Source organism: Anas acuta, chromosome 11 (genome assembly GCF_963932015.1).
Source record: "Anas acuta chromosome 11, bAnaAcu1.1, whole genome shotgun sequence".
Classification (NCBI taxonomy): domain Eukaryota; kingdom Metazoa; phylum Chordata; class Aves; order Anseriformes; family Anatidae; genus Anas; species Anas acuta.
In genome coordinates this window covers 21,378,727-21,396,174 of record NC_088989.1, presented here as the reverse complement: position 1 = coordinate 21,396,174, position 17,448 = coordinate 21,378,727, and the positions used below count along the sequence as shown (strand labels likewise).

Below are 17,448 nucleotides of genomic sequence, written 5' to 3'. Positions count from 1 at the left end.
TTTAACCAAAGTGAACTGTTAAAGAATGTGACATATTATTTTATTGGCTTTGATTCACAACTGAGTCAGTGAACTTTATTGCACTTACAACTAAAATTGGATTCTAACTTTCAAAAATTTATGACAATTGCTCCTTCTTGTGGCTTGAATGTTGACATATAATTAATTTAGGATTTCTTCTTGAGATTTCCTGTCTAGGTTTGTACCTGTCACAAAAATATCCTTGGAAGTTTATCTAACAGCTGGAACACCACGAGAGTCGATTGAAATTTGGCAAACAGATTTACTGGGGCCATCGAAAGTGCTCCGAGCAGGATGGCATAAATATGCAAAAAGAGACCTTTTTTTTCTCTCATCTGTTTTACAGGATCCCAGTACAGGCTGATAATGGCATAATACTGAAAAATGATGACATTTTGTCAGGTAACAATAACAGCAGAAAAAAGGGGTTCCACAAGCGTGAATCAGCACTCTGTTGAATTATGCACAGAATAGAAATATGTCTGTTGCCTCTCCTCAACCCCAGATGCCCTGCAGGTTTCAGCTCATTCTTTTGAGAAACAAAATATATTTCATGAGAATTTCCCACAAAATGGTTTTGAAATCTTTTTCTATCCCTCTGCAGGATTGAATGAATTCTGAAAAATCAAAATCTAGGTTGTAATGACTTAGTGACAGTATTGAGGGACTAGGCAGCAAAACAGCAGCTGAAATATCCTTTAGATAAATGTAAGATGAAGCATATGGGAAAAAAACAACTGTAACACTACATACCTAATGTCAGGATGTAAATTAGCCATTACTGTTCAGGAAGGAGATGTTGGAATTGTTATACATAGCTCTCCAAAACTTTGCTTTATTTGCCACAGTAGTCAAAATGGTAAAAAATATTATAAATATATAGAAAAGAAATAGTTATCTAATCACAAAGCCATTTTTAACCCCTGTACCAGTTCTAGGTTTGCCCACATCTTTGTTATTCTATATGTTCTGGTAAGCCAGTCATAAAGAATACGAAGGAAAAGGTAGAAAAAAGGATGATGAGAATGATAGATATGAAATTATTTCTACGAGAAAGAGGGGGATTAAAACTATGTGATCTTTGAGGTCCCTTCCAACCCAAGCCATTCTATGAAGAGAGACTGTTACAATATCAGCTGGGAAAAAAAAAAAAAAAAGACAAAATAATGAGAGATCTCTAAAATCTTGAATAGCCTAGGAGGTATGAATATGAAATGATTGGTAAATTTTCTTACAATACAGGCACTTACTGAAATGAGCTGGCAATGCTTACTCTAATACCATGTAACTGTTGCCCAGGCTTCCCATGCCAATTGCAGAGACTACAAGTATAAATAAAAATTTATACTTTATATATACTTTATACTTATTTATTATATACTTATATATTTATACTTATTATATTATTTATTATATATATACTTTATACTTATTTATTTATACTTTATTTATAAATAAAAATTTATACTTGTAGTGCTAACTACAAGTGCTAACTAGAGTGCTAAGTAGTTTGTGGATGACATTGATCTATTGATGGCTGTTACACGCAGTATTCCAAATTTAGTGGAGAGCCCTGAACTCCCATGAAATGCAAGAGCCTGGAGGAGGTTCTCCCTGGAGGGGGGAGGAAAGGCCATTTCTTTTTCTGTGTATGGACAGGAGCAGGTGTGTGCTGCTCCTGATCCATACTCTGAAATTTTGAAGAGAGATGAATTAGAAAATACTGTTGGAACAAACTGCATTTTCTGTAAACCTGCAAAGCAATTTGTGCTCATTATTATGTCAGTGACTAGTGTTGGAAGACACGTAACTTGGGGAATTAAAAATAAAGTTTCATTTAATAAGTGGAAGTAAAAACCCCAAAATATTGTTAGAAAAAACTCCTGCAAAGGGCACTGGTGACCCTCCTCCTCCTCTCTCCCTTTTTATATCCCATGTCTGTGATTCAGTGGCATGAGAAAATTACTGATTTTTTTGTATTGTTTTGTTTTCTTTTCAGATGACTTTTAATTGTTGAGTTCTGCTACAGAAGCTGTTCTTGGTTTAATCGTTTTTGTCAATAAAGCGATTGATAAACTACAGTTAAGGTATATATTACAAGAAGTGGCTTGTTCGAAAGCCCAAGTAGCTTTGACCAAAAACAAACAAACAAACAAACAAACAAAAAACCCACCAACAACAAAAACTACCTTTCTTTGGCCTAATCCTCATATTTTATATTCTAGCCCTCGCAATACACTAAGCTAAATTGAAGTATGAAGACAAATCATGGTAAAGTTATGCTTTTTGCAGGTTTTCTGACATCTTTGTGTACAGTTCTAATGTTCTTTATACAGGCCACTGTGCTTCTTATCCAAAGTGTATAAATATGAATGTGGAGGTGATGGCCTGTACCAGTGGCTGTAGCAATGGTGATCTGTGTTATGTCTTTAAATTCAAGTAGAAAATGAGGAAAGGCACGCAAGTGTGAAAAAAATATATATCCAGATTAGAATGAAATAGGCTCTATAATTTTATTTTTATTTAGAATACTTAATGAGAAATTAGGATGTGTTCTAAATACGGTTTTTCTTTCTTGAAGGGTCCATAGGAATAAAGTTTCTTGAAACTAGTCCTGAAACTATGTCGTCTTTTTTTGTAATATATTTGTTTCAATGAAAAAAAAATAAAAATTGTTCTAAAGTACTAGTTCTGTTGCCGCTCCCTCTAAAATTAATGGAATAATGAACAAAGTTTGGACTGCCATCAGTATTCTTTTTTTTCCAAGCCATTTTTATGGGCTAAGTTCCATTCTAGTCTTTACTTTTTTCTCAGTGGGTTTGACACATTTGTGCATGCTGAACAAGAGTATCTGCTGGTTTTGTTTTGCTGTTTCTAATTAGCAAATTTTTGACCTCAAAAATGCTTTTGAATTACTCTTCTTATGTTTTGTCTTGTTCCAACCGGCAGAACTGCAATATGCAGGTAAAGTAGATGGTGATGATAACACACAATCACTAGCTATGGTCTAATACCACCTCTTAGCATGAGTTGGTCAGATTGGCAACAGAGACATAAAGCTTAAGCAAACACAGAAATGGAGATGGCAAAATAAATAAATAGAGAAGGTCTGTGCACAGTTGGAAGGAGAGATTGAGAAGGGAAAAAATGGGCATGGAGAAAATGTTCTCTAGAAAAAAAGCATGAATTGGTGTAAATTGTGATCAATGATAGATTATTTGTGTTCATCAATTTACTGGTCTTGTATAGCTAAAATAATGTTGTTAGTTTAATTACGATACATCAAATTTACAAAAAAATGTATCAAGTAGGAATTATTGTTCTTGTCATTTTATAAGATTTTGTAATGAAGTTCATATTTTTGTTCGTATATGTTTACCTGTCATTTGACACTTGCATGATTATCTCATTTGGAAATCTTGCAGACTAAGCCTCTGATTTTGCTAACTTTTACATACTTTCTGTTAAGTTCATAAATGGTTAAAAAGATGGTGTTCAGAGATTTGGGGAAGCAAGATTTTCCTTATTGCTATTTTATAATTTCCCTTTATGCAATAGTGTTTATTATTGGTATGCAGATGACTGTGGGTCTTCAATCTGAATGGCATATTGTATGCACGCCCTTAGTAAAAGAATACCCTGAAAGGTCCCATCCAAGACAGACACATGTTCTTAATGTTATGTGCACATTTAAGTCTCACTTAAGTAACAATTTAAATGTATGTTTATATGCTTACCAGAACTGGTCCCTAAGTCTGCCCTATCATGCATTGAGGAATGCGTGGGCAGACCCATAACTGTGGAGACGCTCATAATATTGGGGCCTAAAGTATAAAAATGATTGCATAATTAGACCACACAAGCTAGATTTCAAAATGCTGCGTGTTGTCTGGATGGGTATTTAAAAAATAAGTAGCTGTCAAGCATGTATGGTCATGTTCACACTGCCACACACAGTTATTGTAATGCTTTAGCAGTTCTAGGAGTTTTAAGTGGATCCAGCATTGGTCTCGCTTCAAATAGACCAAACCAACCAGTGCACTCCTTGGCTGGATCTCTTCTTGACATTAAAAGATGCAACTGTAAGTATCACACTTCAAATTTATAAGTATGTTCCTATCATAAACCATATAAAATAGGATTCTTTGGAGAAGATGAAAATATATCTCATCAACTGCAAAGCAGACTTTTGATATATAACAATAGTCAGAGCTATCCTTTGGCATATTGATTTCTCTATTTTTATTAGTAAAACAACAGGTATACCTCACAATGTGCTCCACAGATAAATTGGTATTTAACTGAGGACAGAGGTATTTAAAGAGGACAGAGCTATTAACTAGCAGAGCAAACTAACGAAAAAGCACGTTCATAGTTTACCTAAATTATGAAGTACTGAGAGGGACATATAACTGTTGGTACAAATATTCCGATCCACATAGCAAATTAGTTTTGAAGCTCATTAGTTTATTCTCAGCTTTAGAAGATAAGCAATCTAATGTGATTGGAAAAGCAGATGCAAACCATTAGATTCATCTTTATTATTTTTCTTATTATTATTTGCTTAAGAGAAAGATAATCCCAAGCAAACTTCTGCCAGTTTTCTGGAGTCATTTGCCCTGAGGACATTATACTATGCCCAGTGCTTCCAACAAGACTTGTCCTCTCTAGCCAAGAATCCAGTCTTTTCCTAAAGGAAGAAAAAAGCCCACACACAAAGTACCTCAGACCTGCACTCAACCTTTACCACCTCTCTTCCTCCGGACTCCGTCCAGCCCTTGGGTACTCCAGGAAAGGAGTACAGCCCTTGTACTCCTGCTTGTTGGCTGGAATGTTTTTGGATTAAACTTCCTCACCACAACCACCAAATTTATTACTGTTTACTCTGGTACAACATCTTGTAACCAATATGCTTCTAATAACAGAGCATGGTGACAGCCACAGTAACTAGGGTTATCCAAGAGCAACAGTCAGCCAGTTTCAACTGTTAAATATTGACTGAATCCTGTAGGATGCATGAGGTGAAAACCAAGTTATGCTCCCTACCACCAGGCAAATATGTGTGAGATTTTAAGAATGTCCTTCTAGTCCCTATCAGCAAACCTAAAAAGATGACAGCCTTTTAAGAAATTAAGTCCTACATATTCTAGAAATTCCCCTCATCCATATAAAAGCCACAGCTATGACCTTGCTTAGCTCAGGCAAACTTCAGAGAACAGAAAAGGAACATTTCTTCATCCCTGGTGGTCAAAATAAGAATGTGCTTTGCCTTTAACATCACTTTTGTCCCTCCAAAAGAAGTGGCCAGTTATTTCTGTGAATCAGCAAGTCTGAACTTGCTGAGCCCTTGGCTGCACTGCCAGCAGCAGTGAGCTGGGCACCCTGCAGGGCTGACCACAACTGAGCAAGAATCCTCTTGCCTCACCTAGGAAGAGACAGGGGAGTCCTCACCAGAGAAATGTATCTGAATGGAAAGAAGTAGCCAACCCCTTCCCTCCCTCCTTCAGCCTCATGACCTCTCTTTGTCATTCACTGCAGGTTTAACCTGTTACATGCACCAAAGCTTTAGCTAGTTTGGGAATGAGGGCAGAGACATCTTTCAGAAGCACAAATGTTCAACTAACTGATCTCTTGCTCCATATCTACAGACTGGTAACTCTGGGAAGTAATCAGTCTGTGGGAATTTACTAAACATGGGGCTGCAGTGCAGTTTTGAAAGGCAAGCAGAACCTGCAGGTCTTGGAGATCATGAGCATCTTAATCAAAGTGTAATGCAAACTTACACCAGTCCCTAAAAGCATGTAGTCCTTAGACAGATAGAAAGGGGCATTCTTCTCATTTGTAACTCATAGTAGGTTTTGTGTCTTAAATCTACCCTTGTTGAATCCATTGTATCCCTGCTCATTAATTTCGTTCATCTCTAGTGTTTATTTCACAGTCTGATTTGTTTGTTGTTGTTGTTTTTTAAACTCTGATTTAAATTTATGTTTTATCTTAAAGAAAGGAAAAAAAAAAATCAGAATTGGGAAGTGATGGTTTAATTAAGTGGTTGCTTGTAAGTGAAACTTATCCCAGCTGAATATTTTGTGTGTTCATTTTTGCTGTTGTTTTCATTTTGCAATGAATTTCTAGCAACAGAGATTTATCTATCTGGTGAAAATTTCCTCTTTAAAGATAAAATGGCATCTCAAAATTTCTTTTTTTTTTTTCTTTTTTCTTTTTTTCTCATATTAAACAAAACATGCAGCAATCTGCAATTAAGTTTCAGTTAACAAAATGTAAAAATACACCCAACCTCCATCTGCCAAAAATAGTTTGAAAAGTAATTTTACATCTCTGACAATGACGACTGTGTTTATAACATATTTCTGGTGCCATATTCCACTCTCCTATCACTGCCAGCTTGCATCCAGTATTTAGAAATAAAACAGAAACACATTGAACTTGCTAAACTACATGTTGCCACACTGCAAATCTAATGGGCTTAGTGACCACAACCTACAGGGGCCAGAATGTGTCAACAGCAAAAGGGCCAACCTCAATCACTGTCTGTGCTTTTACAAAGTTGTTACATGTTTAATTCTTTGCAGCTTAGTTCTCCTGCTGTTTTGGCTGCTCAAAACCAAGGCTCATATATTGTAGCAGCCTTCTCTACCTCATATAATGCCACAAAGGTCCCAGCAGGAGACCTTTCAGTGGAGCAGACAAGCCACAGGCTAGGGCAAACAGGGCATCACAACTTCCTAATAAGATGACTTATTAGATTGGGGGCTTGACACAGCTTTTATTTAACCACTTCTTTTCCCAGTCACCAGAAATATGAACTGTCTCTCTGCTTGAAGCACAGCGAGTGGTATGTGGATTTGCAGCAAGTGCTACCACATGCATTCAATCCAGTCTATCAGTAAAGGATGATTTGTGATGCCATCTTTATCACTGTACTGATAGATTAATTTTGCTGTTAATATCAGAGTTCCAGCTGCACGAGTCTTTGATTATATTAAGCTCGTGCTTTCCTGTGGGATTGGTCACTGCCTATTAAGGACTTCGAGTGGGCTTGTGTAGGGCTGGCAGTGAACGGGTTAAATGACTGAAAGCACAGGATCAGTTTCCTGCCTGCACTTGCAATGGCCTGAGGCAGTGCCTGCTGTTTGGGAGTTAGAGAGTGCCTTGCCTTGTCCCAGGTGGCAGACAGGCAAACCATGTTATTAAGAAGCAGAGATCGCAAAACCTTGATCTTCAAAAAAGGCCCCTAATTAGTCCCTAGCATGAGAATAAATGGCATTCCACATCAGCAAGGATGAAAAAGGCTCCTTCAGATTTCATTAAGTAATCTCTGCTATTGACAGTTTTTAGGATCACATTGGGAACTCTTGTTGTTTGAACTGCTTTGCCCAAGAACTCTTCTTTATTTGTCACTTCTGTTTGACTTAAATTAAAAGAAAAAAGTCTTAATGCTCTCATGTGCTGCATCTTAAGGAAGTCATAAATGTCCTGACAAAGAGCTCCATGCCCTATGCTGCTGCCTCTGTGAGCAGCTCTTGGGTCCACTGGAGTCAATAGAAATTTTTCCATCATCTTCAATACGCTCCAGCTCAGACAATCAAAGAGTACTGGGATGATGCCATGATAACATTTCATGTTATCCTTTTTTTTTTTTTTTTTTTTTTTAATTCTGCATTAAAGTGGCAGATTGAAGAATACATGCTAAGATTTTTCATATTTCTGAAAAGCTGTGATTTGGACTAGATGTACTGTATTAAAAGGAAAAGTTTATTATTAAAAAAAATAAAAAATCTGTCTTTCAATTCATTTTCCACTTGTCTAATTTTGATTTATAAACACTCCCAGTAGAGATAGCATCCTCATCCAAGTAGTCTTAAAGTTCACAAACTTAATCTAATTTTATTATAGAAACGTACCGTAGTTTTCAAGGACACTAACTCTCTAGAGGACTTGGATCCATTTGATTTTATTCATCCCAATGGTATCTGCTTTTATCCCTAACTCAGATTAACAGTTCTGGCATTACAGCAATATGGAAAGATCATCACATTCACGCAGTGATTCTACCACCAGCTGCATATCCTTCTGAAGTTTACTGTATAATGAATTTAAAACATAAATAGCAACAAATGGGATAAATAATTTCTTAGCCAGAACTGGAATGAAGTTCATTTTGTCTTTAAAAATAACTGTTTGTACTGATGTTTCATGTGACCCTTTCAATATTTAATTAAGTCACACAGTTTCTGGATTTTTTTTTATTATTATTAAATATATTTTATTCTCATATTTACCATTTTTAAGCTTTATTATAAGTAACTATAAATCACTGATGAAGTAAGATGAGAAATGGTTCTACTTTTACAATTTAACTTAAATGACATTTTCAAGCCTCTAAAAAATACTCCTCTGGATTGCTTATTCAGAATCAAGAATGATTATAATTGGAGATTTTTCATATCGCTACAGAAGATAGGCTTTTTTGTTAGGGTTTTATAAACTAGATTTGAGCTGTTTATTGTGTGATGTGCCCCATTGGTTTGGAGCAGTGCAGAACACCTTTTGCCCAGGTATAACTGATTGGTGCCAGACAGCTGCAGATCTCCCAGGTAACATTTCCTCAAGTGGAGTTTTTAAGAATGACTAAAATTTGTTCTCCTCCAAGCAGGGTGTTTACTTTCTGTGTTCAGTGTTCTCCAGATAATGTGCAGTGCTGCACTTACTATTTGAATCAGGAAACTTTCTTTTGCATTATTTTAACCTGTGTGCTTTATTGATTTGAGATGCAAGAAATTGTATGCCTAAACTTTGGTTATTTTAACTAGTTCTAAACAAGAAAGACTAACATCAGTTTTGACAACAAACAAAACCAGGTTTTGTTCTATTGGTTATGTTTAAAAGATTCCAATTTCAAACCAAACACAACTTGTGGTTATTCTGTCAGATATTTATATAGGCACTGGGGCGCCATAGTTATGCACCGCATACATCATTGTATTTTTAAAATGTACTTAATGAACATTTTTTCTTTTCTGGTAACTACTTCATTGCCTTAAATGAATGCATTCCAATAGAATTTGTAACAAATGAGCACTTTGTGTTTGCATTAATGCCAAACACATTTAACAAATTTTTAACAAGGAACACTGGCAAAAAGCCAAACTCCTAGAGGGACACTGAAGGAATGCTATAAATCTAAACTAGATTTTACCTTTTCACTTAGCTCAACAAGTGTCTTAGGTGTCTTTGGCATCTTGGCATTGAAAGTTTTCCACACGGGTTGAATACAACTTTATGTCTTAATTATTTCTCTCGTTGGCCTTCCCTGCTGAAGATTTCCACATTGATATGGCAGACTTTAGCAGGATACTGTATTCATTAGAAAGTGAGAGGTTGTTTTTTGTTCTTTCCACAAGAATTGGGCCAGGTGGAAGTAGCAAAACCTGTATTTTTTGTTGGGACAGAGAAGTTCATATGCCATTGTTGTATCTTATGCTAAAGGAAGTGTAACAGGGGAGAGCACTCCAGCAAATCTGTGCTACCCAATATTGTTTCTTGTGCTGAGTGGCAAATACCTGGACTGTGATCACATTTGCAACTGCACTTCAGAGGCAGGGGAAAAGCAGCCTGCAGTGCTCCCACTGGTCCAAGCTCTGGGCTCACACAGAAGCCATGAGCAGATTTTTTGGCTGAATCAAACATCTGGGGGGGATCCTGCAGTTGTTAAGTTATGCCCACATGGTACATGTCATTACATACCTTGGGAATCACCTAGTCTACAATATGTGTTCATATTAAAAGTGTTACAAGTAGCTGAACAAGCCACATGCTTGTTTTTTACTTGTAACTTAATATATTAATTTATTTTTTACTATGTTATTTCAGATTTAATCAAATGCAGAAACTGAAAAATAATAATACTTAGCACTCATCCAAGACTATTAAGGCACATTACAAACATGAAGACTTGCAAATTCCTGAGAGGACCCTGATGTTATCCCTGCTATAGCAAAGAGCAAGCTAAGCACAGAAAAATGATGTGGCTTTTCCCTTACTCACAAAAAAAGCTAGTGGCAGGGTCAGAATTCAGCATAGTGCTGTGCCAGGGCTTTGTCTTAGTTAATTGTGTCATTCTTTTCATGGGTTTGGATGAGCAAAACTAAAAATTGAGAATGCTCTTTTTTTTTTTCTTTTTTCTTTTTTCTTTTTTTTTCTTTTTAATTAATATAATTTATTTTTTCTTTTTTAATTAATGTCATTTAGATTTTGTTGTTGCAAGAGGCACAGCTGAGTTCCAGGAGGTCACTCAAGAAAAACTTGGTGTTATATCCTTATTTGTGCATTACTATTTTTTATTCTAGTTACTTGTTTCTAGAAAATGAAATTATTTCACATCATTTTTAGTAGTCTGATGGCAGTAGTGATGAATTAGTGCAGAGAAGGAAACTGAGGAATTAATCCTGACAGCTTTTTAAAAGATGTCACATTACAGTGCATCTCTTGTTATACCTTAAGGAGCAGAAATAGCCCTAACAGGATTCCATTAATGATATCCTTCTCTACTAACATTTGGTCAGATACAAATTCCCTACAATAAACTGGCCATTCCCTCTCTTTCTGACTTGCTAATTACCATATCAGTCGTTGGCCTTTTATGTAGGTACCATGTGTAACAGGTTAGGAGAGGGCAATTTAAGCCTATGTGAATGGGTATCTGTTTTTGTATCTAGGTGCTTGTTGCAAACATTTGGAAAGCATATGGAGCATAATGGACATTAACCCAGATGTCAAAAATAGCCTGCATTTTACTACTGTTATTAAACAGTTTCCCCTTTAACCCCTTTGTGTTTACCCACCCTCTCCCAGCTCATTCCTGCAAATCACTGCTGAGAGGAAAGGATTGGAGGTAAAAAGTAGTAATCTGGCAGGTGTCTTTATCCAAAGGAAAAACAACACGAACAAATATTTTTGGGATACTACACTTTTATATCTTCACATCCTTCTGATATTTTCATTGACTGGTATCTAACATCAGAGGTGCCAAACTCATAAGACATTAATTTCAGTTGCAGCAGTGCTGAATCTCAGGCCCAATATATGTTACCAGCTTTTATTTCTGTTTCAGAGGTTCAGTGACCTATACCAAGTACAGCATTTAAGAAACAAATATAAATTTAATTTACTAAACCTCAGTTGGTATTTGACAGCAATATCCTTTTATATATTTATTTGACTTACTTGAGAAATACTTTGCATTTCCTACCTGTGGTGAGCCAGTTTTTGTTACAGTCCCAATACATGTATGGTTTCCTGATGAATGGGTGGGTTGATTAAGCGCATGGAGTTTATTTGGGAATTTCATTCTGTACTAAAACCCCAATGAAAATTTGGGGAGCAAGCTGAAGAGAGGTTGTGTTTTGTGATTGTCTGCTCCTGCTCAGATTGGATTCTTTATTCGGAGTTCTTCTTTTTGAGTGCATAAATGAGTGTTAATTGCAAAGGAACTTCAGCTTGTAAAATATCAAGTGTATTGAAGATTTGCTGTGATCATATTTTAGTGAAATTGTTAAAAAAATATAGACATTTTTATGCTAAGGTTTCTGGAATGTACTCTCCTCCTTAATTTATATGGGTGCTTCCTATGCCTATATATCTCTTTGAATGATGATTAGGAAATACTTGGCACACAAAAGAATGGTAGCTATGCACAGTTCACGAAACGTAACGCATGCTCTAACTTACAGTTTTCATAAAAAGTTCGCAAAGATTTTATGTGCCAGAACTAGTAACATGATCTACTTTAGGAACTCCCTGGCTTTCCAGCTCTGCAGAAGTCATTTTTTCTTCATTCAAGGGCCAAATCCAAAGCCTGTTAAAATCAATGGAAACCTTTCCACATTTCAGTGGGCTTTGGATTAGTCCCAAAGTGTTTTAACCAGAAAAATTGTACCAACCTCCCATTGGAGAAGTAAAATTATTCACCTAAGTTTGTATTATATAAACCATTATATGTAGTTACCACACAGACATGAACTTGAAAATAGGGATTTAAAATCATTTGTAAGTTTGTGTTCTACGCAAAGTATTGCACTTTACTCATAGCACAATTACTCTGATAAATGTTAGCTTCTAGAATTTAAAGAGGCATTTTAGTCAAATAGTTGTACACAACAACATTTTTTCAGCTGTATCCAAAAATGTAAAACTTCTGCAGCGGTTACTTTTTTATTAAAGATGGATGTTTTGGAAACCTCTCTAGTTAAATAAATGCAAGCTCAGTAATGAAGGATCCCATACATAACACATTTTCACTTCTCCAGGAACAAAGTAAGTAGATAAATGAACAACTGCCCTGCAAAGGAATCATTTCATTCCTCCCACTCATCTGATATACAGATACCATGAATAAGACTAATTCACTGCACTCTGTTCAAGAGTACTGTGCTGTTTGCAACAGAACTATTGGAACAATACAAATCATTCAGGCCTCCCAATGAAGTTGCTTTCAATCAGACAAAGCCTCTTCCAAAGCCCATGGACAGCAGGAAGACACTTTCCACTGACTGACCAGTTACCTTTAGCAGTCCCCTAGATTTCAGAAGTACCAGCTAAGCCATGGAGAGCAACAACCACTCACAAGTGACTGCATGGCTGAAATGCTCACTGTGGAATATTTCAATTTTTATAAATCTGAGGTACTTGTATCCATAAAACCTTCCTCCATTGTCTTGAAAATTGAAGTGAACTTTAGTTTAAAATACTTAAAATACAACAATGAAATGTTGCTTCCAGTACCTCCATTTTTGGAGAGTCACTAGGGGCACTGCACATTCCACCTGCCATGGACCAGAACAGAAATAAAAGGACAATTCCTTTGGTTTCCAAATAAAACATTTATTTATTTTGTTTTAATAGCATTTCCAATTCAAAGCTACTGTGCCTGTAGAGAACAGAAAACTCCCCATTTGCAAAATCACGAACACAACACAATTTAACATCTTTGGAATTTAAAATCTTTCCCATTTAGGGGAAATCTTGTGACACAAATCATCTGTAAAACTAATTGCCACCCTTTCAGTGTATTGCCAGTGTATTGCCAGCATATCAAATTGCCAGCATATCAAATGTGCTCAAATTGAATTTAAATCTTTGCCTAATCCTTAGTCCCTAGAAAAGCAATATATCTGCTGATGTCTATGAGAAGCTTGATTAGATGAGAACTAAGATGTTGCATATGCCTGAAACATTTTATTAACTAGAATATTTTGTTCTCTTGTTACAGTTGTCAGAGGAACTAGTGAAACAGGAAGAAAAAACGTATCACTGGAATGTAACAATGATAATCTATTGCATTGGATCTCCAAACATGACCATGATATCCTGGAGAAGATCACAGATGCGTAAAATGAATGCTAAGGTTGATATCTAATGAAATGATGCATTAATTGGCATTTTCTCCATTATTTCTTGTAGTCTACTAGGAAATTAGATACTTTGAAAAAAAATGAAGGAGACTCAAGCAGAAATTACAAGAGCTTTATTTATATCTTCAATGGGTCTTGCAAGTTATTGCTTTCACAAACAAACCTTCTGTTCAGAATACTATTGTTTAATGAAGTTCAGTTAAACAGGTTATTTAACTAATTATTGGTAAATTGATATTGATTTTAATAAGTAATTCAGATTCGTTTAGGTATGGTATCTGCATTTGCTGATTTTTACCTGGTCTATTCTAAAACTTCTATTGCACTAGATTATCAAAGAGGTATTAGTAAAATGTGATATAAGGGTGTTGGCATTAATCTTACCCCCAGTTAGATGTGGGCTTTCTCAAAAAATAAAACCCAAGCCTTTACCCTCCTCTGTTTTCTCATATCTACTGATAAAATAATTATAATCAAAAAATAAAACCCAAACCACAAACCACCAACAACATTAAAAAAATACACATTGATAGTATAACTGGTATTAAGCTCTGGGCCAGGTTGGAAATGAAATCAATTTTTGGTACTAATAACTGATGGCAAAGATTAGCTTTATGGAAATATGGTGTGTGTCTCTGACAATGCATAGGACATCTAATTTGATCATAAATATATGATTATAAACAAGATGTATCTATTCCTGGATAGTAAAAGCTTGAGACACATATAAATACATATGTATGTGTATGTACAGACATATAACACAAGGATGTGTCAACCTTTTACCATCCAAATGCATATAGATCTTCAACAATAAAAGCTGGGACTCAAAAAATAAAAATGAAAATAAAAATAAAAATATAAAAATAAAAATTGCTGTGAATACAGTATATGCACTAGGTCTCCTGTAAATGAGGAACTGTTTGTTATCATTTTCTGCATTGAAAAACAGACTCCAACATGGATCCCAATGACTCTTAGATGTTACAGAAGAAAATACCAATGATCAAATAGCACTTAGAGGCTGTTTGTATCAACAAAATATATCTAGTATAATAATTCTCAAGCACATGCACATGAAAAAATAAAAATATGAAGTCATTACATTCAGTGAGAAATTATTAACTGCTAGTTAAATCTCTACCACTTCTCAAGGAGAGGATACTTATGACTCCATCTGGCAAATGTGCAAATGCTTGGTTGTTTTATTGAGGCATCTTTTTGTCCATGGAAGAAATGCCTCCACGCTGATGGGAGTGGGAACAGAATATCTGCATTTTTAAAGGACAAACAATAAATTTAAGCATGGGTGGCCTTAATCCTTATTACTTTTTTCTTTGCTGCTGTAAAAAAAGAAAAATCTAAATGGATACTCCTGAAGTCTTGCACTGAATTTAGAAAGAAATATTTTTTGAACCTGTGGTGCAATTAACCCTAAACACCCTACATGAGCCATACATATAGCCCTTTAAATTGATTGTCTAGAGATGATATTTTATTTATTTGTACCCTATTCTTGGTGCAATCAAAGAGCAATTTATTTGAGCAGTAGTCCTGCTGGATGCTACCATTTTCCATAGATAGAAAATGGATAGAATTAGTATAGCATAGATAATCCAGATTTCATTCATGTTTAAAAAGTTTGTCCTTTAACTATCAATGGCATTTTAGATCTTTGTTTTTGAAACAGCAAAGCTTTTGGGAGTACATTTAGCACATATGACAAATGTTGCACTTGGAAACTCAGACAATAAAACTTTCTCGTGACAAATTTGTTGTCACAGTAGGGGACAATCGTCTGTGTCTCTTACAATCAGGTCTTAACCTTAATTCTGCAACTGAATACTTGAAGTAGGAAATAAACTAGGGGGAAATAGGGTCACAGATACAAAGCTGTATAGTTAGATATTTATGTGCCATAGATATTATTTTAGGGGCATTTTTGCTCCAATCATGTTGGAGTATTGATCTAAACTTTTATCAGGGCCTACAATTTAGTCCCTAGAGAGGAAAACTCTGTAATGTTGCTTCTGTCTTTTATTTTCTATACTTCTCTCTCCCTCTCCTTTTTTTTTTTTTTTTTTTTTTTTTTCATTTCATGTGATTATCTTTTCAAGTACTAAATGAAAATCTTTTCATGTACTAAAATATGATCTCGGGGTTTACAATAAACACTGTGATGTTGGGAAATTATTTTATTTGAGCAATGTTTGGTAGTTTTTTGCCCCCTCTAAGTGTAAAGAAACAAGCCAACTTTTGGTTAATGGTTACGATTATTTTAATGTGAGATCAGTCTTGTACTGCGCATTCTTTCTTTCATTTAAATGTACAGTATGAATTTTGTATTTAATGAATTTTGTGTATCCAGTATGCACGTACCTGTACATTGACTTTCATTTGAAAGTGAGTTTCAATTTACTTTTTAAACAGTGTTTATGAAAAGACCTCAGATGTGTTGACACAATCTATATCTGCATTGTTGTGTTTTTTTTTTTTTGTGTGTGTGTGTGTGTAGGGTGATATTTGAATGTGATGTTCTGCAGCAATGGGTCAGTATTCCCTATTTACCTTAGATCCTCATTTGATAGTGCTTCTTGTAATACTTTTTTCAAGTGAGTGGCATGTTCTGGATTGTGATATTGATATGTGGTTAAGGACATTGATATGAAACTAAGGAATTCCTAGAAATTACCAGTGGGCATGTATTAGACAGTCATTGTAATTTAATGTCTAATAGAAGTGTAAAGTACCAAGGTATTTAGAGTTCATAACATTGTTATCATGTGTACGGGAAGTATTTAGTGTTGATCAGCTTGTTTATATTCATCAAATAAACTTGTTTCTTTCTGAAATCAGTGTTGTGTCATTAAAACTAAGTTTAATGACTGTAAGAAGATGTTTTCCACATGGTAAATCTATCACACTCCTTATTTCTCTAATTGCTACCATTCAAAGTAATTTATCTTCCTGTTGTTACTATCACATAAACTGTTTAAGAAAGCATAAAAAGGAAAATGTCTCCTAGGCCCTGCTCCCAGAAATGCTTACGAGCAACTTTACTAAAGTGAGTAACCATTTTCTGGATTGGGCTCTTAATGAGCAATATGTGCTTTTGAGTGGGTTTCTAAAGCATAATATTCTTGTGTGACCCTCTGTAATTGCATAGAAAATTACATTTTGTTTATGTACTTTACTGACCAAAAGCCGTAAGGTGTGAAATTCTCTGCACAGTCAGCTCCTTTTTCAGCTGCCTGGTAAGTGGTTCCCCATTTCCATTATGTTCACTTTTTTTAGAAAAGGAACTTTTGTTGAGCAGGAATTTCTTACCTCATAGAACTCCTTGGGCCAGCTCAGGGCACACACAGCAGGAGAATAAAAGGTAAGTAAGTGTGCTTAGGTTATTTAAAAACACACAGTCTCTTAGTTTTAAGCTCCGATTCTTTGCCTATAAATTAATTTTCTTGGTAAGAGAGTACTATGTAATAATATAGGATATTAAGTATCACTTTTAACTACAGCTAAATATATTTTTTCATGTATTTTACTTATGCATACTTATTTTATAGTTGATACTATAGAAATAGCTTCTATCTTCTTTCTAGACCTGCAGCTATTTTTCAGGATTTTCTTGTTCTGTTTTCAGACAGTGCCCATACTGGGACTTTTTGTCCCACTCCACTGGAAACACACGGTTTTGTTCTCCACCACACTTCATCACTGCCTGTGGTAATGGCAGCTCTTCCTCCCTGTGCCGTGAAGGACACAGTAAGTGCATGTACATTGTGTAGAGGCTGTTCAGGAGGAAGGCAGTAGATCTGGGGAAACTGGGGAAGGCTCTTAATACCCTTTTTCTGTAAAATTGTTGTCAGCAAGGAGTGTCTTCCTTCCTCTGCAGAAAGGGGCTCCAAGGGCCCCAGGAGGAGGGCAGGGCCAGCATGTTTGTGGTGGCCATGAGGGGAGGGAAACTTCCTGGAGGGCAGTTCTGGCTGCAGGAACT

The 17,448-nt window shown here is 35.6% G+C and overlaps 1 protein-coding gene across 17 annotated transcripts in view; it reads left to right on the top strand.

Annotated features, from left to right (window-relative positions):
- ERC2 (ELKS/RAB6-interacting/CAST family member 2) overlaps positions 1-16,303 on the top strand; it is a 556,650-nt gene extending 540,347 nt beyond the window's left edge. For all 17 annotated transcript variants that reach the window (XR_011100132.1, XR_011100130.1, XR_011100127.1 and 14 more), the window contains one exon: positions 13,310-16,303. The gene's annotated coding sequence lies outside the window, so the exon portion shown is untranslated. The remainder of the gene's footprint in view (positions 1-13,309) is intronic.
- Positions 16,304-17,448: the final 1,145 nt, after the last annotated feature.